The following is a 24,484-nucleotide window of genomic DNA, read 5'->3' as shown; positions in this document are numbered from 1 at the left end:
TGCGCTGGGCCCCTAGTGTAATATATAGTCTTTTGTATCTGAGCTACTCATTTTTCTTTGTGCATTTAATTATGTATATCTGTATAATATTTATAACTTATTGTGTGTGTATATGTCTAGATCCATAACAGACTAAGTGCATAGAAGGAACTCAGTATTTATTAAATGAGTGTACTTGTACATAAACATTTTCTGAAAACATAAATGGGATCATACTATATGTAGCTTTTTTCACTTACTAACATATACTGAAGATCTTTCCATGACATCTCCCAAATGAGATGGTCTTATTCCTTTTTTTTTTTTTTATGAGAAATAGATTTATTATTGATAGTGGATGAAGAATATATGGAATGCTTCATGAATTTGTGTGTCATCCTTGCACAGGGGCCATGCTAATCTCTGTACCATTCCAATTTTATGTTCTGTCGAAGAGAGCACTGGTCTTTTTCTTTTCAAATATGTTTTTATTGATTTTTTAGAGAGAGAAGGGACGGGAGAGGGAAGGAGAGAAACATCAATCGGCTGCCTCCTGCACACCCCGTATTGGGTATCGAGCCTGCAATCCAGGCATGTGCCCTGACCAGGAATTGAACTTCTGACCTTTTGGTTCATGGGCTGATGCTCAACCATTGAGCCATATGGCCGAGCTAGAGAGCTGGTCTTACTCTTTACAACAGTGTAAATATTTCATGTGTATGTTTATAGAGGTTTACTTCTTGAACTTACCAATGTATGTCTAAAAATTCTTAACTTGTTTTGATGGTTTGTTATAACAATTAAAAAAATAGTTGCTGCATTTAATGTAACCTTTATAGTCTTAATACTGGAGTTTTACTTAAAAATAGGAATGAAAACTGTTACAGGTAAAGGTTGTTTGGGTTGAGGAGAGATGGAATGTAGGCTTTTTATGGGGTTTCTGGCAGGACACAGCCAAATAAGTTCATTTTGTATTTGGGTTTCTGAATGTGAGCATGCCTGTTTTAGCTTCATGGCATAGTGCTTAAAATAGAATTTAACATGCTATCTTGTGCTTTGGAGCATTTTAAGACTTTTTTGTAGTCATGTAGGCCTAATTTTAAAAAAAATCTGGGAGATTTCAGGATGAATAATTTTTTCATTTTAAAATAATTATTCTGGTCTATGGGCTTCTGTAAGTTACCCAAGAAAGCTAATGTAGAAGGCACCTAGCTCAGGGCCTAGCTTATGATAGGTACTTGGTAATTATTTGTTATTTACTTGTGATGTATTTATTATACTATCATTCGTTATATGTTGAGTGTATCTCCAAGTATATGTGTGTATTTATTTAAACGCTTGTTTGAGGGAATATTTATTAAAACATTACCTTCTTTAAAAAAAATATTTTTTTTATTGATTTCAGAGAGGGAGGGAGATCGAGCCCATAACCTGTGCAGGGAATTGAACTGTGACCTCCTGGTTCATGGGTTGGTGCTCAACTACTGAGCCACGCTGGTCGGGCAAACATCTTTTTTTAATCATACAAGTAATGTATCAGCTATTACAGTGGTTCTCAAAGTCTATTTTCTGGTCCCCTGGTGGTTCTCCAGACTCTTTCTGGGAGTCCTCTAGGTCAGAACTATTTTCCTAATATAATAAAGCATTATTTACTGTATTGACATTTGCAATCTCAACAGTGGGTAAAATTGCTGGTGTCTTAGCAGGAATTAAGGTAGTGGCACCAAACTGTACAAGTTTAGTATATCACCTTGCACTTGGAATTAAAATGTAAATGCGAGTTACATTTTAATTTCTTAATGAACCAATAACACTAATTTTATAATGTCTCAATACTTGATTACACTTGAGAAAATATTTTTTTGTGATGAAATGGAAAGTACGTGTAAAGCACTTTTACTAAATACCAAATCTTATGGTTAACTCAAGGAAAAGAAGCTGTGCAATTGTAGGAGTTGCATGCTGAACTAGTTGCTTAAAAAAAAGTTATTGATTTCAGAGAGGAAGGGAGAGGCAGAGAAAGATAGAAACATCATTGATGAGAAAGAATCATTGATTGGCTGCCTCCTGCATGATGGGGATCGAGCCTGCAATCCAGCATGTGCTGTGACCGGGAATGGAACTATAACCTCTTGGTTCATAGATTGACGCTGAACCACTGAGCCATGCCAGCTGGGCTGAACTAGCTGCTTTTTTTAAATGGAATACCAATTTTACTTGACATGACTGTATATATGAAGCTCAATAAAAGAAAGTTCTTACTGACTGCCTTTTTTTTTTCTGGCCATTGACTTTATTTGTTTTATTTAGTTATTATTGAGAAGAATTGTCATATAGAGGAATGTTAAAATGATCAGAACTGCCACAGCTTAGAGGAGCCTAAGGAGACATGACAACTAAATGCAATGTGACATCTTGGATGGGATCTTAGAACAGAAAAAAGTAAAATAAAAAAGGAAATAGGAATAAAGTAGACTTTCATAATGTATCAGTATTGGTTCATGTTAATGTAAAATGTTAATTGGGGAAATTGGGTGTGGGGTATGTGGGAACTCTCAATGTCTGTAAATCTAAATCAGTTAAAAAAAAAAAAAAAAAAGGATCTGCTCCAGAGTCAAATATGCTGGGTACATCATTGCTTAAGATAACCACAATCTCATTTTCCCCCCTATAATTAGTTCTCTTTATAGACTGGTTGTAGGAACAGGTTGCCTGCCGGCCGCCTGGGGCCACTATGTGGACAAGGCTGGGATATTTACAGGCCCGTCGCGAGAGCTGTACTGTGGCGCCTCCCGAGGAAACCTCAGTTTTGAAATCTGCCTGCCAACCCTAGGATCTTCTACAGTCCCTTCTAGGGACTCTCTTTTCCTGTTTTTCTTGTAGTTACCCCTTGTTCCCTCCTCTAGGCCATCAGCCTTTGAGTTATGACTTATCTTACTGTTTTCTGAATTTCTTTCCTCTAGTCTAGCTGTTAGCAAAATATGGTTTGTGGACCCCTGTTGATCCACAAGACTATCCTAAGGGGTCTTTCAAAGACAATTTTCATAATAATACCAAGATATTATTAGCAGTTGCCCCTAGATTGACATTTGTACTGGTGGTGCAAAAGCAATGAGGGGTAAAGCTGCCTGGCACATTAGCACGAGTTAATAAGTTAGTGGCACCAAATTGTACTTATTGGTAGTCACTGTGTTCTTTACCACTACGCACTCTCAAGTTAAAAAAATCCAGCTTCACGTAGAATGTCTTCCATGAAGTAATAAAAGTGTTAATTTTATTAAATCTTGACCCTTGAGTACATGTCTTTTTGATACTGTGCTTAATGATGAAATGTAAAGTATGAGTAAAGCATTTCTGTTAAATACTGAAAAACAATGGTTATTTCGAGGAGAAGCATCTGTGCAATTGTTTTAAGTTGCAAACTGAATTCCCTGTTTTATTTTTCTGAAACACCATTGTTACTTGAAAGAACTCAAAACTGACAGTGTAGTTATTGGGACTTTGGTACTCGGCAGACATTTTCTCAAAACTAGGGTGAGCTTGTGTCCCTGCAAGAAAAACAACTGACTATATTTGTTGCTACTATGAGTTTGACAGCTTCCCAGTACTAGGCTTTTTTTTTTTTTTTTTTTAAATATACAATCAATGGTGGTAGTAATGAATGTGATACGGTGAAGTTGTGTTGAAAGTGTCAACATTTTAAAGGACCATGTAATTCAGTGAACCAGTATTTTCTAAATAACCAGTGCACGGTGTCACAAAATTACGCATGGGTTAAAAAGATCCATTGGAAATGGAAGATAGACCTGTGGATTTCAATATATCAGAGTAGGACATGTTCATATATAGGGTTTTAGATTCCATATTGCTATTGTAACAGCCTTTAAGAAACTCGCACTTGTTGAGTTTTAGTGAAGGATCAAAGAATAGCCACAGTTCTTTGTAGGAGGCTGAGGTATTTTTCATTCAGTATTTCGATCAAAATCTAATGCAGCCCTGCCAGTGTGACTCAGTGGGTGAGTGTCGACCTATGAATAAGGAGGTCAGGCTCCATCCCCCGTGGGGGACGTGCAGGAGGCAGTCTATCAATGATACTTTGTTATCATTGATGTTTCTATTTCTCCCTCTCCCTTCCTCTCTGAAATCAATAAAAATATAAAATAAATAAAGATAAATTTTTAAAAATCTAATGCTGCAGATTGATTGCAAAATTGGATATGAGAATCAGACATTAAAGAGATTTGCAAAAATGTAAAACAGCAATTTTTTTGTTGTTTTGGAATATAGTTTTTTCAGAGTTAGTATGTGGTTAATGTTAACAAGTAATGAGTTTATTATTATTTTTAAATGATAATGAACATTTAAAATTTTTTCAATTTTAATTTCTATCACAGCAAATCTAAATTTAATCAATGTTTTTTGTTCAAAACTAGAAGAGTCCAGAGAGCAAAACCTTTGAGAATCTGAACACTTTTTTTTTTTTGTAATCCTCATCTGAGGATATTTTTTTCATTGACTTTTTGAGAGAGTAGAAGGGAGGGGGGAGAGGGGAGAGGAACATTGATGTGAGTGAGACACTTTGATTGGTTGCCTCCTGCACACATCCAGACCCGGGCCAAGGATCGAACCTGCAACCCAGGTATGTGTTCTTGACTGGAACTGAACCTGTGACAGTTCATTCTGCAGGCTGATGCTCTAACCACTGAGCAACCGGTTAGGGCTGAACACTTCTTTAATATAAGATTCACAGTGCAGGTACAGGAGTCTGTGGTTTATTTATTTACTTTAATTTGAGAAAGAGAGAGAGAAAGAAACACATCCATGATGTGAGAAAGAAACATCATCCATCAGTTGCCTCCTGCATGTGCTCAACTAGGGATGGAAATTGACCAGGGATCAAACCTGAACCCACAACCTAGGTATGTGCCCTGATGAGGAATGGACCCCAGCCCCCACCTTCTGGTGGACAATGCTCCAACCAACTGAGGCCCAAGTCAGGACCAGGAGTCAGTAGTTTAAAATGGGAATATCGCTTTTACTTTCTTACCCATGGTATTTCTTATAATTTAAAAGAAAAAATAGTTTACTTATAGATGATAGTGATCCATTTACAAGGCAAGTTTGCTAAGAGAAGGTGCTTAATTGTATCTTGCATCTCTGTAGTAAAAATGCTAAACAGTAATGGCTTTCATTGACGAATGAGCTCCAAGTACTTTAAATTAATAATGGTGTGGGAGTTGTATAACTTTTTATTTTGTCAAGGTTATGTCTCAATCTTTGATTGCCCTCCTCCCACCCATCCCCCATAGTAGGGGGTAGAAATGTTTGGTTGAATAAAAAATCCATACAGGTGTGTTCCATAACCTAATTTTAGCCAATAATTTCTTCAGATTTTATTAGCTCTTACCAAATATTTTAAGATGATGGATTTGTATTCAGCCTATTTTTTTTGGTTATTTTTTTCATTCTATTTTGTTTTCTTTTCCTCTTGTGGGATTAACATGGGACATACAGATTATGAATCTAGAGATGATAAAACTCTGAGTGTGTCTTAGTTTCTTTCTACCTTTCTTTAGATTTGTTTGAAAACTTCAACTTCTGTATTTCTTTTTTTAAAAGTGTACATATATACTTTTTAAATATATATGCATATATATGCTTTTTAATATATATGTATATATGTATTTCTGTAAGGAAAGGAGAGAGAGAGAGAATTAGAATCATCAATGATGAGAGAGAATCATTGGTCGGCTACCTTCTGCATGTCCCTCACTGGGGATCGAGCCCACAACCTGGGCATGTGCCCTGACTGGGAATTGAACCATGACCTGGTTCATAGCCACCTTGGCTGGGCAGCTAGTATATTTAAAAAAAAAATTTTTTTTTTATTGATTTCCAAGAGGAAGAGAGCGAGAGAGAGAGAGAGAGAGAGAGAGAGAAAGAAAGAAACATGGATGATGAGAGAGAATCATTGATTAGCTGCCTCCAGTATACCCCCTACTGGGATCGAGCCCACAACCTGGGCATGTGCCCTTGACCAGAATTGAACCCTATACCCTTTAGTACACAGGCCAATGCTATATCCACTGAGCCAAACCAGCTAGGGCAGGGCAGCTTCTGTATTTTTTAAGCACTTTTCCTCAGAGTATTAAAGTAAGACTGGAAAAAAAGGATTTTTATTGCGAAAGTTATTCTAAAATGTGATTTCAAAATAAAGTAGCTTTTTAAGCATGAAAGGTATATATATTTATAGTATGGTGTCTAATAGAATCATAATTAGGAAAAAGAACATGAATTTTAGGATTGCCATTAATTTTCACTCCTGAATTTAGATAGTAATCCCAGGAATAATTCAGACTAAGGATAAACAGTGAAAATGAACAACCCTTAATTTCAGACTATTTTTTAAAAAGTTACTTTTTGTTATATGTGGCAACTATTTTAAAAAGTTCTTCCAAGTGTTAACCCTGCTATGCCTAATAGAAAGGATATTAGAGAAGGCTAATTTGTAATCAGCATTTGTACATAAACAAAATGTGCTTATAAGTATTGGATAGTTTGTTCTGTTGAGTAGGTTTAACTTTGCTACTTACAAGTTGGTTGATAATTGTTTAGGACATATTTACTTGTAGGTAAACACTTTGTACTCCACTGAGTTATTAGTTTTCTGGAATCTGCTAATAATCTAACAGTTGATTCTACTGATTGTGGAGCATGATAGTGAACGTTTTGTTTTGCAGGTAGATTTCAATTTTATTTGTAGCTTTAGTAAAAGTGGTCCTTTTTTTGTTGTTCAGCCATCTGTCATCTTAACTGCATAATCCACTTGAGGAAATGGGGTCTGAAGGTGATGGTATGTTTGGGACAGGTGATGGTATGTTTGGTGCGCTGGTTTTGGGGGCATGGTAAGAATTCTGTGAATGTTATTGAACCCATAGGGTTTGTCCTCCATCCAAGATAATTCTACAAATAAAGTTAACCAAGGGAAAACATGATATTGATGTGAAGTGCAAATGGTTAAATTTAAGCTCTTATTATTAGCCGTGGGTTTAGGGTATTTGAAGAAGTAAATAATAACCTTGATAATATGAAATAATTTCATTTGATTTAAAAATTGACTTTTTAATATTTTCCTTTGTATAGTTTTAGGTCATTAAAAACTAGGTATTGAATAGAACCTTTTTTACTTCATGGTAGGCCTTTTCATAGTACTCATTTATTTTATTTAGTAAATATTTGAGTTTATGCTGTGTGCCTGGTACTATGCTAGTCATCAGTGTATAAAGATAATTAAAACATAGTTATGAGAAATTCAGTCTGGTAGACAGATTAGACATAATCTATCATAATTAACCTGCTTCAGAGCAATAATGTGTGTAGTTGATAAGTACTTTTTGCTTATCTTTGTATCTCTACATTTCTGAATTATATTTTTAAAAGTTAACTGTTTTTCTCAGTTTTCACATGAATGGTTTAGATTGATGGGGAAAAAATTTAATTACCATATTTTAATCTTTTACAAATCTTATATAAAGTCTTTTGTTCTGAGATTCCTGTGTCTCTTCTGTCCAGCTACCTAACCCCTCATCCCCTTCATGCCCCATGATTTTTAAAAAGTATCACTCATTTTAGGTTAGTTATTTTGCCAAGCTAAATTAAAATAACCCAAATCTATTAGGAGCAAAAGGAGTTTAAATAAAGTTAACATTGAACTTCAATAATTATCTTACTCAAAGTTAGTCTAACTATTCAGTTTTTTAAAAATATATTCTTAATTGATTTCAGAGAGGAAGGTAGAGGGAGAGAGAGATAGAAACATCCATGATGAAAGAGAACATCCATCGGCTGCCTCTTGCACTCCCCACACTGGGGACCCAGCCTGCAACCTGGCACTTTCCCTGACTCTGGTGCATAGGTTAATGCTCAGTCACTGAGCCAATGCCCACTGGGCTAACTGTTCAGTTTTTGATAGATTTTAGTTTTTAGAAAATTTTTTCTAAAGGCTAGTTTTATCTCTTGAATGAAACTCTAGACCAGTGGTCGGCAAACTGCGGCTCGCGAGCCACATGCGGATTGTGAGCCGCGGTTTGCTGCTCTTGACTAATGAGTTTGCTGACCACTGCTCTAGACAATTTGAAGTATGGTATAATTTTTAACAGTTAGAACAGACATTTTCTTTTCTTTACTCCTTTTTTTTAAAATAACAAACTAAAGGTGATGTCCACATTGTACAGGGTATAGAGTGCCACTTCAGTTATTGAATCTTTACATGTGACCTGTCTGGGAGTTTCAGGATCTTTATTCCTGGTGTGCTCAAACTTCATGATGACATACTTTGGTGTAGGTATTTTTCAGTCGTTGTGCTAAGGTACTTGGCCCAGTGTGGAGACACATCCTTTATTTCTAGGAAATGTTCCTATATTAATCTGTTAGTGATTTTCTCCGTTTATCTTGTTAGAGGACTGGATCTCTGCCTTTACTTTTTCTTTTTTAATTAGTCGGTTATTGTCTTTTGCTTGTTTTTGCGAAATAATTTTTCTTCCTTTACTGTCTTTGTTTCTTTTTAGAGAGGGAATATGGTAGATGTCTGTGTATGGTCAGTTTGTATTTAACGGTGCACATTGTACTCTGTGAAGCTCATAATACAAACTTTTAATAATATGTTAACCATTTGTAAATACCTGCCAATATTGAAATAAGACTTATATTGCACCATTTTGGCTCTCTGAGTAGTACCATGGTGGTTGGCCGAACAAGCTCCTTACCAAAGGGAGCCAAGAAGGAAGTGGTTGGTTGATTCATTTTCTAAAAAAGATTGTAGTGTTGTGAATGCACCAGCAATGTTCAATATAAGAAATATTGGAAAAACTAGTCATGAGAATTCAAGAAACCAAATTGCATCTGAGGGTCTCAGGGGTTTTGTTTTTGAAGTGAGCCTACCTGATCTGCAGAATGAATTTTTATTTAGTAAATTCAAGCTAATTACTGAGGATGTTCATGGCAAAAACTGCTGGACATATTTCTATGGCATGGAACCTATGACAAAATGTGCTTCATGGTAAAAAAAAACAAAACAAAAAAAGGCCTACCATGATTGAAGCTCATGTTGATGTCCAGACTACCAGTGATTATTTGCTTTATCTATTCTGTGTTGGTTTTAGTAATAAAACACAACCATCAGATTTGGGAGTCTTTTTAGACTCAGCAGCAACAGGTTTGCCAAATCTGGAAGATGATTGAAATCATGGTCCGAGAGGTACAGACAAATGACTTGAAGGAAGTGGTCAATATATTGATTTCAGATAGCATTGGAAAAGACATAGAAAAGGCTTGCTAATCAATGTATCTGCTCCGTGATGTCTTTGTTAGAAAAGACAAAATACAAGAAGCCCAAGTTTGAATTGGGGAAAACTCATGGAGCTTCATGGTGAAGGTAGCAGTTCTGGAAAAGCAACTGGGGATGAGATAGGTGCTAAAGTTAAATGAGCTGATGGATATGAGTCCCCAATCCAAGAATCTGTTTAAAATCCAGACATTTAATGGTGACAAGTAAAAAATTCTATTTGTGATTTAAAAAATATTTACATTGAACGATAATAGAAATTTTGTTCTGAGACAAAACTTAGGTTGCTTTAAAAAAATAAATATACAGTATATGCAAAATAATATAACTGTAGAAGACTGTATAACTTATGGAAGACTAATAAACATCAAACTTAATAGAGTATTCCAAAACTTTGAGGCCTATATTTGTGCACCCTCATGTGTTTCTTCCCCACTTCCTCTCAGGTAACTTGTATTAATAAGTTACTTTTAAAAGTGGAAACTAGTAGTGAAATATTAGTTTTGTATATTATTTACTTGTAAGGTTGTTTTTAAGCCATTCTAATTAAACCATTTAACTATATCATAGTGTTAATAAATTACCAAATTTGATACGCATTATTTAAAGAGGGGGATTTCATAGGTAGAGGTGGAGAGGGGAAAGTATTGATGGAGACCTTAATTTTGAAAATATGTGTAACTACAGCAAATGTACATGCCCATAGAATCTATCAATTATGCCTAATGTTTGGGGAAGAAGAAGGAACTTAACTACCGTAGTGATCCACACTTTGTTAAATCCTTGGTTAAGTCTTGAAAAGGGCTTAGTTTTACATGTATGTATCCTGTAATATAAGAAGTTGAATAAGGTTATGAGAAAAATCAAGTTTTTTTATAGAAGCCATTAAAATCTGTTATATTTTATATATTTTTGACCATCATTTTGTTTGATACATTAAAAATTTTATGTAAAGTAAAAAGAATTATTCATTTACTGGGCTAAATCTTGAAAACAAATAAGCACTCACTCTGCATTCCTTTTGCTTATTTCATGTTTGGCTTTTTATATCACAACTAGAGGCCCGGTGCACGAAATTCGTGCACGGGTGTGGGGGGATGTCCCTCAGCCCAGCCTGCACCCTCTCCAATCTGGGACCCCTCGAGGGATGTCCGACTGCCCGTTTAGGCTGGGATCGGGCCTAAACGGGCAGTCGGACATCTGTCTCATAATCCAGGACTGCTGGCTCCCAACTGCTCACCTGCTTGCCTTCCTGATTGCCCCTAACCGCTTCTGCCTTCCAGCCTGATCACCCCCTAACCACTCCCATGTCAGCCTGATTGATGTCTAACTGCTCCCCTGCCAGCCTGTTTGCCCCCAACTTCCCTCCTCTGCCGGCCTGGTCACCCCTAACTGCACTCCCCTGCAGGGTTGATCGCCTCCAACTGCCCTCCCTTGCAGGCCTGGTCCCTCTCAGCTGCCCTCCCTTGCAGGCCTGGTGCCTCCCAACTGCCCTACCCTGCTGGCCATCTTGTGTCCACTTGGGGGCAGGATCTTTGACCACATGGGGGCAGCCATATTGTGTGTTGGAGTGATGGTCAATCTGCATATTACTGTTTTATTAGATAGGATAGAGGCCTGGTGCACGGGTGGGGGCCAGCTGGTTTGCCTGAAGGGTGTCCTGGATCAGGGTGGTGGTTCCCTTGGGGCGTGGGGTGGCCTGAGGGAGGGGCCTTTGGTGGTTTGCAGGCCGGCCATGCCCCTGGCAACCCAAGCGAAGGCCCTGGTATCTGGAATTTATTTACCTTCTACAATTGAAACTTTGTAGCCTGGAGCGGAGCCAAGCCTCCTGCTTTCTCCGTGGCCGGCAGCCATTTCTCTTAGGACTTATGTATCTTCTATAATTGAAACTTTGGAGCCTTAAGCGGAGGCCTGGGCTGGCCAGGGTGTGCGGAAAGCTTAGCTTCCTCCATTGCCTGGGAAACCCAAGCCTCCCACTCTTTCCAGCTCTGTGGCTGCCGTCATTTCTGTTTGGATTTGTTTACCTTCTATAATTGAAACTTTATAGCCTTGAGTGGAGGCTTAGGCCCCAAACGGCAGGCGGAAAGCTTGGCTTCCTTTGTTACCTGGGAAACCCAAGCCTCCCTCCTGCTCTCTGTGGCTGTAGCCATCTTGGTTGGGTTTATTTGCATACTCGCTCTGAGTGGCTGGTGGGCGTGGCTGTGAGTGTAGCGGAGTGATGGTTAATTTGCATATTACTCTTATTAGGTAGGACTAGAGGCCCAGTGCATGAAATTCGTGCATGGAGGGGGGTTCTCCCTCAGCCCAGCCTGTACCCTCTCCAATATGGGACCCCTCGAGGAATGTCCGGGATCGGGCCTAAACGGGCAGTCGGACATCCCTCTCACAATCCAGGACTGCTGGCTCCCAACTGCTTGCCTGCCTGCCTTCCTGATTGCCCCTAACCACTTCTGCCTGCCAGCCTGATCACCCCCAACCACTCTACTGCCAGCCTGTTTGCCCCCAACTTCCCTCCTCTGCCGGCCTGGTCACCCCTAACTGCCCTCTCCTGCAGGCCTGGTCCTTCTCAACTGCCCTCCCTTGCAGGCCCGGTGCCTCCCAACTGCCCTCTTCTGCTGGCCATCTTGTGGTGGCCATCTTGTGTCCACATGGGGGCAGGATCTTTACCACATGGGGGCAGTTATATTGTGTGTTGCAGTGATGATCAATCTGCATATTACTCTTTTATTAGATAGGATAGAGGCCTGGTACAGGGGTGGGGGCCAGCTGGTTTGCCCTGAAGGGTGTCCCGGATCAGGTGGCGGTTCCCTTGGGGCATGGGGCGGCCTGAGCGAGGGGCCTGTGGTGGTTTGCAGGCCGGCCACGCCCCCTGGCAACGAAAGCGGAGGCCCTGGTATCTGGAATTTATTTTCCTTCTACAATTGAAACTTTGTAGCCTGGAGCAGAGCCAAGCCTGGGGCTCCCTCCGAGGCCGGCAGCCATTTCTGTTGGGGTTATAATTGAAACTTTGTTGCCTTAAACGGGTGGTCCCAGCCAGGGTGTGCGGAAAGCTTTGCTTCCCCTGTTGCCGGCGGCAACCCTGGCCTGCTCTCTCAAGCTCCATCCTGCCGCCATTTGTTTGAATTTGTTTACTTTCTATAATTGAAACTTTATAGCTTGAGTGGAGGCTTAGGCCTGGCAAGGGCAGGCGGAAAGCTTGGCTTCCTCTGTTACCTAGGAAACCTTGCTCTCTGTGGCTGTAGCCATCTTGTTTTGGGTTAATTTGCATACTCGCTCTGATTGGATGGTGGGCGTGGCTTGTGGGTGTGTTGGAGGTATGGTCAATTTGCATAATTGTCTATTATTCGGTAGAATTACATAAAGCAGGATTCTTAACTCATTCTCCCCCAAAAAGAAGGGCTGATTTAATTGCCAGATACTGTGTTAGATACTCAATAGTCAATTGGGAATGAAATGGGTTGAATTTTTGCCCTTGTAAAACACATTCTAGTATTCCGATAAATATATGAAAAATAGTTTGGTTTGCCCGGCCGGCGTGGCTCAGTGGTTGAGCATCATCCTATGAACCAGGAAGTCACAGTTTGATTCTGGGTCAGGGCACAGGCCTGGATTGTGGGCTTGATTCCCAGTGGCGGGGGTGGAGGCGGGGGGGGGAGGAGCATGTAGGAGGGAGCCATTCTTTGATTCTCATCATTGATGTTTCTATCTCTCTTTCTTCTCTGAAATCAATAAAAATATATATTTAAAAAATAGTTTGGTTCTCTTGTACCTGTATCTGAATTTTTAAAAAGAATTTATTATTATAATTAGCAAAAAATGCTGCTTAAAATTTTTTTTTGAATATCAAATTACAATGTTAAGTGCGTTGTTAAAGTTGCATAGTCATTTGTTGTTGTTTTTTAATCCTCACCCAAGGATATTTTTCCATTGATTTTTGGAGAGAGTGGAAGAGAGAGGGAAAGACAGAGAGGAACATCGATGTGAGAGAAACACATTGAATGGTTGCCTCCTGCACTTGCCCTGACCAGGGCCTAGACTGGGAAGGAGCCTGCAACTGAGGCACATGCCCTTGACCGGAATCGAACCCAGAACCTTTCAGTCTGCAGGCCGATGCTCTACCAACTGAGCCAAACCGATTAGGGCTATAATATAGTCATTTGTTTGATGTTTGCTTTTAAAAATATAAATATATATATATTTTTATTGATTTCTGAGAGGAAGGGAGAGAGAGAGATAGAAACATCAATGTTGAGAGAGAATCATTGATTGGCTGTCTCCTGCACATCCCCCACTGAGGGTCAAGCCCACAATCGGGGCATGTGCCTTTAACCAGAATCGAACTCAGGACCCTTCAGTCTACAGGCCAATGCGGTAACCACTGAGCCAAAACAGCTAGGGCTGATGGATGCTTTTTATTTATTTTTATTTATTTTTTATTTTTTTATATGTTTTATTGATTTTTTTACAGAGAGGAAGGGAGAGGGATATAGAGTCAGAAACATCAATGAGAGAGAAACATCGATCAGCTGCCTTCTGCACACCCTCTACTGGGGATGTGCCCGCAACCAAGGTACATGCCTTTGACCAGAATTGAACCTGCGACCCTTCAGTCTGCAGGCTGATGCTCTATCCACTGAGCCAAACCGGTTAGGGCTGATGGATGCTTTTTAAAATGTAGTTTTTGGAGCAAGGAGGTATGGGAAGAGCAGGGAAAATACCTGAAATTACAATTGTGGGAATTTTGATTGCTGGCTTATTGGAAAATCTAGTGGATGCCTATGCCCATTGAGATGAATGATTATGGATGTATAGTAACATCTGTTTGCATGTGTGCATTTATTTTTCTGTCTGTCCATGCTGTAAAGTTGGAATCATTTGAATGTGCCAGGCATAGAGGGGGAAAGAATTTTGCAAAGGAATGTTTAATGATGAACCATGGAATCTTACTAAACTGAACTTGGAGGCTGATGGATAGAGAGTGATAGTATTAATGAATCTGAGATATTCATGAAGTTGAGAATGGAGGGCATGAATTATTTTGGAAAGGTCCAAGTTGTGGCCATAAGGTCCAAGGTATGGCCATAGGAGTGAGTGGCTGAGGATGGAGAGTAATGATGAGTTAAGAAATACAGCCCAGGGCCCTGGCTGAGTGGTTGTTGGTTGGAGCATTGTCCGTTCCCCAAAAGGTTTCCGGATCTGCTGGTCCCAACATGTATGGGAGGCAACCAGTATCTCCTCCCCACTACTCCCCTCCTCCCTCTCTCTTCTCCCTTTCTCCTCTCTCTCTTCCCCCCTTGCACCTCCCCCTTATCCCCAAAAACATCAATAAAAACATATCTTCGGGTGTGGCTAAAAAGAAAAAAGGTAGTCCAGAGTTATTGGGTTGGAGTCTGGATAGTTGAAGCAGGTTCTAAAACCTTTAGTGCAGTGGTTCTCAACCTTTCTAATGCCGCGACCCTTTAATACAGTTCCTCATGTTGTGGTGACCCCAACCATAAAATTATTTTCGTTGCTACTTCATAACTGTAATTTTCTACTGTTAATGAATCGTAAAGTAAATATCTGTGTTTCCCGATGGTCTTAGGCTCTACAGCAGTGGTTCTCAACCTCTGGGTCACGACACTGGATTTCAAAAGCATAGTATGAAAAAAAGAATTAAAATACCTCATAAATAATTGTTTTATATTGATTATATGTTGAAGTGAGAATATCTTGGATATGCTGGGTTAAGTTAAATATTGATTTTACCTCTTTCTTTTTACTTTCCAAAATGTGGCTAGCAGGACATTTAAAATTACATATGTGACTCGCATTTGTAGCTTACATTACATTTTTTTTGGGCATTGATTTATATAAATATTACCAATAAGTAATATGAGGATTAAGAGGAAAGACATATGTAGGGGTTTGTAGAACCCAGTATAAGAATCCTGTGGGAGAGAGAGTGGACATTTCTTAGACTTATTTTCATTGAGTTCTTTGGTGCTCTCTCTTTGCTGTTCTTTGTGCTTGGTATTTCGTTCTATTCAGTCCATCTATACCTACCTCTGCTCCTTCTGTCCCATAGATAACCTCAAGGAGTATGCCTCATTTTTGTGGAGGAGAGAAATGTCTAGAACAACTACAATAGAAAGCATTATAAAAGAGTAACCATGTAAATAGTGGACAAAGTATTCATAAGAGGAAAAATAGTTACTTCTGGCTAAACTTATTTCAAACTGACCTTAGAAGATTTTTGAAAGTTCACATTACAAGAAGGTTATGTCAAGCAGAGGGGGCAGCATGAACAAAGGTAATGAGGAGAGAAACACTGAAGTATATTTATGGAACACCTAGTCGATATGGAACACCCAGTAGATCCATGTGTGGAGATCTGTATAAGAGAGTAATGCAAATTAAGGGAAGTTGGGGGATTATCAAAACTTTTAACAGTGAAATTATGAGTCTGAAACTACTTAGTTGTATAAAGGAAAAGGACAAAATCCTATACGCACATGTAACAAGGAGACCTGACCTAGTTTGAGTGCTCAAGTAATTACATACTTCAGGTGAACTACAAACTTCCTCCACGTTCAAATCTTTCTTAATGTTATGCTTTTCTTTTCTTCCCAACTACCAGTACCTCCTTATTTCAAACTCTCATAGTTTCATATTGTTATAACCAACAACCTAAATTGGTCTCATATCCTAATTGCCCTTATCAATTTATTTACTCCTCAGTCAGATTGACTTTTTCATTATGTCAGTTTCTTCCCTACCCCTACATTTCCTGAAATTTGGAAAGAGTTTGTAACTTTTTATTCTTTGTTGGATTAATAATAAAACTAGAGACCCAGTGCATGAAATTCGTGCAGGGGAGGGTCCCTCAGCTGGGCCTGCACCCCCTCCAATCCTGGAGCCCTCGGGGGATGTCTGACTGCAGTTTAAACCGCCAGTCGGACATCACTCTCGCAATCTGGGACTGCTGCCTACTAACTGCTCACCTGCCTGATCGCCCCTAACCACTCTACCTGCCAGCCTGATCACCCCTGCCTCTGCTTGCCGGCCTGGTCACCCCTAACTGCCCCCTTGCCTGCCTGGCCACCCCCTAAGTGCCCCCCCCCTGCCGGCCTGCCTGATTGCCCTTAACCACTCTACCTGCCTATCTGATCACCACTAACTGCCTCTGCTTGCCAGCTTGATTGGCCCCTAACTGCCCTACTGTGGGCCTGGTCGCCCCCTAACTGGTCTCCTACCAGCCTGGTTGTCCCTAACTGCCCCCCTGTGGGCCTGGTTGCCCCCTAACTGCCCGCTTGTCATCCTGATCCCCCCTAACTGCGCTCCTGCTGGCCTGGTCGCCCCCTGCCAACCTGACCCCCCCCCCCCTAAATGCCCCCCTGCCGGCCTGGTTGACCCTAACTGCCCCCTGCTGGCCTGGTCCCTTCCAAACTACTCTCCTGATAGACTGGCCACCCCCTAACTGTCTGGAAGGAAGTCGGACTTCTGGAAGATGTCTGGTCGACTTGGTCTAATTAGCATATTAACCTTTTATTAATATAGATTCTTTAATTTATGCTGAGAAGACTGGGAAGAATTATATAATGTCCTTATTTTGGGAAGGTAAGATGTATCATTTCTAATACGTTTGTCCTATTAATGTGGTTAATAATAATTAAGAGATGCTATACTATTATTACTCATATTCATTGATTGTGAACAAGACACAGCATAGACAGAGCTTATAGTTTGGTAGAGAACAAGTAAACAGGGTCTCTCACATATACTAGTAGCATAAGGGCTGTATTGGATTAAACTGGGGAGTACAAAAGAGAGTAAATTTACTAAGGGGGGGTGGTTGGCAAAGGAAGCTTTCCCAAAGGTGATGACATCTAGGCTGAGACCTATATGAGTTGGAGTTAGCTAGAAAAAGGTTGGGATGGTAACGAGGAGAAGAGTTACTTGCTAAAATAGCATCATGTATGTAAAAATCCTGGAGCATGGAAAGCTAGTTAAGAGAGTTAGTGGCAGTGGCTGAGACTGGGTCGTGTAGTATATCTTAGGCCAGTGGTCAGCAAACTGCGGCTCGCGAGCCACATGCGGCTCGAGAGCCGCGGTTTGCCACTCTGTTGACTAATGAGTTTGCCTACCACTGTCTTAGGCCATGCTAAGAAGTTTGCCTTTATATCCTGAGTGCAGTTGAGTAATCATGAAAGATTAAGCAAGTGGTATGATCAGATATATATTTTAGAAAGATCACTAGTATGGAGAATTGACTCGGAGGAGATAATATTGGAGACAGGAAGAACAGTTGAGTCCCTTCCAGACTTCTAGGGAAGAGATCAAGATAGTCTGAATTAAAGTGGTAGTAGGGGCTTGGGCATTTCAAGTAGGTAGGATTGACTTAACATGGTAAATAGATGTGAGTGAAAGAGAAGGTGGTGGTGAAGTTTCTGGCTTGTTCAACTGGTTAGGTGGATGGAAGTTTTGAGAGAAATTTGATGTGTTAGGTTTGAATATATTGAGTACTTCTGGGACATAGAGGTGTTTAGTAGAAGTGCAATTGTAATTCAGGAGACAAAGACTAAGCTGGAAATAAAGATTTGCCGTTAGGACTTTAGAAATGGCATTTTGAAGCCCTTGGATGGATGAAGTCACTCAGGGAGCCTGGGCTTGAATGAAAATAGTCAAGCATACTGGGGAACTCTCAATTAAGGCCTGGAATAATTTTTAAAAAATGTGTTTTAAACATCTTTCATGGATTGCTTTAATGTCTTCAAGAGTTGTCCTTACGTTACAATTAGGTATAACATACTCTTTTAAAAAATTAGGCAAATACAGATATCTTTTACTATCTAAAATCTCTTTGGTTTGTGAGTTCAGTTAGTGAGAATTCAGTAGTCCAGAGTATTTTGAAACTATATGTAGGATTGCTGGTGGAAAATTCTTTCAGAAGTTTGGGAAAACAGATAATGATTAATCATCATTTACATATCATTTTAACTGCATACAGTAACATTTGGTAAAGGTAGTTCACATGTTTTATAATATGTGTTTAGTTTTATAGTATGTATGTATGTATGTATTTATTTTTTATTGACTTCAGAGAAGAAGGGAGAGGGAGAGTTAGAAACATCAGATGAAAGAGAATCATTGATTGGCTGCCTCCTGTACGCCCTACACTGGGGATTGAGCCCGCAACCAGGACATGTGCCCTGACAGGAACTGAAATATGACCTCCTGGTTCATAGGTCAGTGCTCAACGACTGAGCCATGCCGGCTGGGCTATAGTATTAATTTTAGGGTAACCATATAATTTATCATCTAAACTGGGACACTTTTAAGAGTGGAAGAAGAGTGCTTTTAATAATTTTGCTAGAACAACAGGCATAAAGTGGAACTCCTGAAAAACTTGAAGATCTTATAATTTTTTCCCTAATTGTTTTTGTGTGAAGTGCTAAGAAATGAGATGAAAACAGTGATAATAGTAAAGAAGGGTTTTGTGGCTTAATAAATTTGCAAAATGTTAGATGTAAAGTTAACATTTTTCTGCTGGACTTCTTGGGACCTTTAATATGTTAATATGATTTGAGAAGGGAGGGCATGGCAGGGAGTTATAGATCTTGAATTTGTTGAATTTGTTTTGTCACAGAACCCTATTTCTCTGAATATCTATTAGCATTATGAACCTAATTTGGAAAATGCTGATTTAGGGTATTCTATCATATAAATTGGAGCTCTTTCATGTGAAGCTCTGTCAGATTGCTTCTTAGTAGTAAGTTTTATTTTGGGATTTTGATTGGTGATGTCTAGGCAGGTAACTATGTTAAAATAAGTAAAATTTGAAGTTTAAAAAATATAACCTCAATTATATTTTCTGGAAAAATACTGCAGTTGGGCCCTGGCTCTGGGTTCTTAGTTGGTTAGAGCGTCATTCCCATGTGCCAAGGTTATTATTGGTTTGATTTCTGGTCAAAGCACATACAAGAAGCTAATGAATGCATAAATAGAGTAGCAAATTGATGTTTCTCTCTCTCAAATTAATCAATTAAAAAAAAAGAAAAATACTGCAGTTTTGTTACTAAGGGAACTTTGGGAATTGAATAGGAGTTGATTGAACAGATTTTTAAAAGGCCTTTTTGTGGTATTTCTGCCATACTAGGCAAGTATGCTTGCATTTGTTTCTTTTTAGCATTTTAAACTTAGGATTCAGGGATAGGTATTGTTTCTCTGTCACAGAACCTATCTCTACATTTTTTATCCTCAAATGGGAAATTATGCCTTCTAGATTTAGGAAATAAAGAATTGAATTTCTACTTTTAAGAACATTGGCTGCTTTTGAGTTTTTGGAGAAATGATGTGGAATTTGATTAGTTCTATGTTTAAGGAAAGGCATTGAAAAAAAGTTTGGCCTTTTTGATTATGATAAGCTCATTTTTCATTTCACTTTTTAATGGCAAGAAAAGCTAAAATACTCTTAAGATAACCATAGTACATTTCTTTCTGTTGGCTAATTTACAAATTATCCTTTAGACATCACAGTTAAACATGTCTTCTGTTTTTGTGCTTTTTAAAAAAATTACTCTTTGTCAGTAACTTTGGCATTGCTCCTTCTTATCTTTTTTCCTTCCTTCCTTTTTTGTTAATATTTGGGGGGTGTTAAAATGTATGCTGTTAGAGTTTTTGGTGCCAGAAGTTTGTGAGTAGTTCATCTTCCCTTTCCATAAATTTCAGGAAGATTGTGTAGTATGTTTTTATGCTTCTCATCTTGAAATGTATTTTTTATGTACACTAGTGAAATTTTTCTAAAGAGTATATGGGCATTTTCTTAAACTTGATTTCACTATAAAAACTTTGCATGTAAATATTAATCATAATGCTGTTTTGATGATTATGATCTGTGTAAGTTTTATAGTAATTTAGCAATTTTACCTTGTGTAGAATAAGGCATTTTTTGTTGTGAAGTTGTTTCTCTTATTTATGATTAACTAGAGGCCCGGTGCACGGATTTGTGCACTGGTGGGGTGTGTGGCCTGCGGGGATTGCCAGCTGTGGGAGCGCCGCTCATCCTGGTCAGCCAAGCAGCTGTGGACCCGCCCTCTGAGTAGCTGCTCCTGCTGTGGGAGTGCTGCTCATCCCGGTCAGCCGGTCAGCCGAGCAGCGGCGCTCCCACTGTGGGAGTGCACTGACCACAGGGAGCAACTCCCGCGTTGAGCGTCTGCCCCCTGGTGGTCAGTGCGCATCATAGCAACTGGTCGACCAGTTATTCTGTTGCTGGGCTTTTATATATATAGATAATATAACGGTACAAGAGTTCTATTCTGTGTAGAAATGGAAGAAATATTATTAATAGGTTTCTGATGGAATTTGAAAGAATACTTAGGCAATCTGTCATTGCAAGACTTCAACAACTTTTTCCTGAAACCTGTTTTTTTCTTTTTAATATTTTTTTGTAGTTTGTGAAGATCATTCCTAGGACTTTTTAGAGCATTGTGTACATCTTTTTCTAAACTTGTTTTTCTCGGAAATCTATAAATTAAGACTGAAATATGATCAACTTAGTTATTTTTCTGGTGTACTCTAGACAGTTTTTAAGATTGGGGAATCTTGTCATAGCTGATTTGGCTCAGTGGTTAGAGCGTCGACCTACTGAGTGAAGGGTCCCTGGTTCAATACCTGTCAAGGGCATGCACACCTTGGTTGCAGGCTCCTCTTTAGCCCGGGTGGGGGAGGCAACCAATCAATATGTTTCTCTCATATTGATGTTTCTCTCTGTCTTCCCCTCTCTCTTTAACTCTGTAAAAATCAATGGAAATATATTCTCGGGTGAGGATTAATTAAAAAAAAATTTAAGTTCTCTCTCTAAAAAAAAAAAGATTGGGGAATCCTGGGGAAAAGGAGTCATCTGAATCTTAAGTAGTTAAACAATCTTTTTTATAACCTTAAGCTTTATTGTTAAGTGGAGGGAAATCTCTTATGATGTGCCACAGGGCTGTATTATCTTGACCTTGTTATATTCAAAGTTTTAAGGATGACTTGTATGAATATTTAAGAGGTAAAACTCTTAGGTTTTGTAGATGGTACAAAACTGGGAAAAATATGTTAGATAACAGAATCAAGGGGAGTTAATTCATCATCATCATCTCTTGGTCATTTACTAGGTGCTATGTACTATATTTAGCTTAGGTGATACAGAGATAAGTACTTGCCCTTGAAGAGCTCAAAGTGGGGGAAGGAGATAGACTAGAAAAATCAACAATTTACAACACCAGATGATTAAGTGCTGTAATAGAGGGTGTAGTAAATGATGATAACTCAAGTAAATGATGAACTAGAAAAAAATGTTTAACAGTACTAAATATGAAGTTCTTTTAAATTTTAAAAAATTATATTCAAGAATGAGGAGGTTTAACTTAATAGCAGTTCATGTGGAAAAAAAAGTAAAGCTTTTAGTTAACTACAAGTATTTTATGAGCAACAGTATGATTGAACAACAGTTGCTACTCCCATTCCCTGCTGAAACATATTGCATCCTTCCCCTTGCCCAAGTAAAACAAACCAATCAGCCTAAAATGTGAATGCCTTCTTAGGTTACATAGGTAGAGATACTGTGTTCATAATAAGGGAGTAATACTGCTGTATTCAAGATTAGACAGACCACTATCTGGATTACTTAATTCACTCTGAGTAGGATGGACCATCCCATGGACTGCAGAATGCTCAGAGAACAGTGATTATGGTGGAAGGGGGTCTAGAAACCAAGTCAATTGAAGGAAAAGAGCCCTCTTAACACATTTTAAAGACAGACTCTGTGGTACACAAATAGGATAACCTTTTAGAATCATTGGGTAAAAGTCAGAGGAAATTTTGATTCACAGACTTTTCAGTAATGTAGGCTACTATAAAATTAGGCTGTGAACTCTTAGAAGTGTTTCAGCAGCAGCCGAGATAACATCAATTAAGGAGGTTACAGATGGAGAGTTGGACAAGATTTCTAAAGTTCTGTTTTATATTATGATCCTACCATTCCCCAAAGACATCAAATTATCTAATTATAATTTTCCAAGTATCTAATAGTGTGTGTCATTGTTAGTACTCTGCAGCATTGCGTGCACTTTGGCATCTGACTTGAGTCTAGCTCTGTAACCTTGAGTAGGTTACACCTGTTACTCTGAAATAGTTTTCTTGATACTTTCTCTCTAGGGCTTTCCTTGATCTCTTTCTGGGACCCAGATTGAAGGCTTTGATTTAAAGACTTTGTTTAGCTATAGCAGGGGTGGGAAACGTCCAGCCCTTACATGGCCCATGAAATCATTTGATTTGGCCCTGCCAAGGCATTAGAGATGAGTTAAATAAACGTTGGACCAAATATAAAATACTAATGGCCCAGTGCACGAATATGTGCGCATTGAAAGGAAATTAATTAGGAGAATATTTTAATATCACTATTCGCCCTTTCTCTATAATAGAAATGTCAACCAAATCACGATTGACAATGACAGATCAAAACAGCAAGAGCTTTGTATGTATTGTGCATGCATGAATCAACTTAGCCTTTTATAAAGAACAAACTTGCTTATTAATTAGACCTGTTTTCTGATTTAGCTAATTTTTTTCCTGCCCAGTGAAGCACCTCAACTTCTCTTTCAGGTAATTATCAGCAACACAGCAATAAATATCAACACGAAGCAGATTATTATTGTAGATCATGCAGGGAGAACAAAGGGTAAAATATTTAACTGCAGCAGTGTTTGACTATTCTGCACAGCGAGAAAACCTGAAGTCATTTTCAAGTCCACCCATTTCTTACTTCTTTTCAGTTGTGTCAAGTTTCTCAACTTTCTAAATTTCCGTTTTCCAGCTAATGAAAATAAAATGGGATTCCACCGAGTCCTTTATCTACCTACTCCAGGACTTCTGTGAGGATTAAATGAGATGAGGCACAGGAAAACGCTTCGTAGGCACTTGATTAGCCAGGTGGAAAAGTGTTCCTGGGCTGAAGAAACTGCAAGGAGGCTAGTCGTCACTAGGGAGAGAAAGCCGTGCGTGTTACTTAACATCATTACCTGGACGGAGGGAAGGACACACGTACCATATTAGCCTTTTATAAATATAGAATTCGTGCACCAGTAGGATCCCTCGGCCTTGCCTGCGGGATCAGGCCGAAACTGGCTCTCTGGCATCCACTGAGGGGGTCCTGGATTGCAAGAGGGTGTAGGTCAGGCCGAGGGACCCCACCGGTGCACCATCGGGGATTGGGAGGGACGCGGGAGGGCTCCAGCGCGTGTCTGGCCTGTCTTGCTCAGTCCCGATTGGTTGGACCCCAGCAGCAAGCTAACCTACCGGTCAACTGCCCCCTCGTGGTCAGTGCACGTCATAGTGACTTGTTGACTGACCGACTGTCTGCCCCCTGGTGGTCAGTGCACGTCATAGCGAGCGGTTGAGCGGCCTTAGCATATCATTAGCATATTACGCTTTGATTGGTTGACCGGACGACCAGACATTTAGCATGTTAAGCTTTTATTATATAGGACTAGAGGCCCAAAATTCGTGCATGGGTAGGGTCCTTAGGCCTGGCCAGCAATCAGGGCCAATCAGGGCCAATCGGGGCCTTCTGGCTGCCGGCCGGGGCCTTCCTTTCCCCGGCTGCTGGCTGCTGGCTGCTGGCTGCTGGCTGCTGGCTGCTGGCTGCTGGCTGCCAGCTGGGGCCTTCCTTTCTTCATTCTGTACCACCCCCTGGTGGTCAGCGCATGTCATAGTGAGCAGTCAGATTCCTGGTCGGTCAAACTCCCAAGGGGACAATTTGCATATAGCCTTTTATTATATAGGATAGCAGGCTGATTTTTAAGTTGATAATTTTGTATGGCCTGAGAATGATGTTATAAATATCCAAATGGCCTTTGGCAGAAAAAGATTACCCACCCCTGAGCATAGAATGCATTTTCTCTCTCACTTTTTGTTTTGTTAATATTTGTCTCTTCTTCTTTTTGGGCTTCTTTCACATAGAATAGCCTATTTCTTTAATTGCTTCTTGTCTTGTTGACACTTTAATTGTAAATACACTGTTTTGTCTGTTTTTGGTTGGGGTAGTTAGGAAAGAATATTCAATTTTATAATTTGATGGACTTAAAATTTATTAAAGCCCTGCTTATTATTTTTTAATTCTAGATTTTACTTGAAAAGTGA

The 24,484-nt window shown here is 39.4% G+C and overlaps 1 protein-coding gene and 1 pseudogene across 1 annotated transcript in view; one reads left to right on the top strand and one right to left on the bottom strand.

Moving 5' to 3' along the window:
* The window catches only part of PIAS1 (protein inhibitor of activated STAT 1), a 121,230-nt gene that overhangs the window by 8,408 nt on the left and 88,338 nt on the right, over window positions 1-24,484 (top strand). The gene's annotated exons all lie outside the window — the stretch shown is intronic.
* On the bottom strand, window positions 343-439 carry LOC114230698 (U6 spliceosomal RNA; annotated as a pseudogene).

Source organism: Eptesicus fuscus, chromosome 5, assembly GCF_027574615.1.
Source record: "Eptesicus fuscus isolate TK198812 chromosome 5, DD_ASM_mEF_20220401, whole genome shotgun sequence".
In the NCBI taxonomy this organism is placed as follows: Eukaryota; Metazoa; Chordata; class Mammalia; order Chiroptera; family Vespertilionidae; genus Eptesicus; species Eptesicus fuscus.
This window is presented reverse-complemented; position numbering and strand designations above follow the sequence as displayed.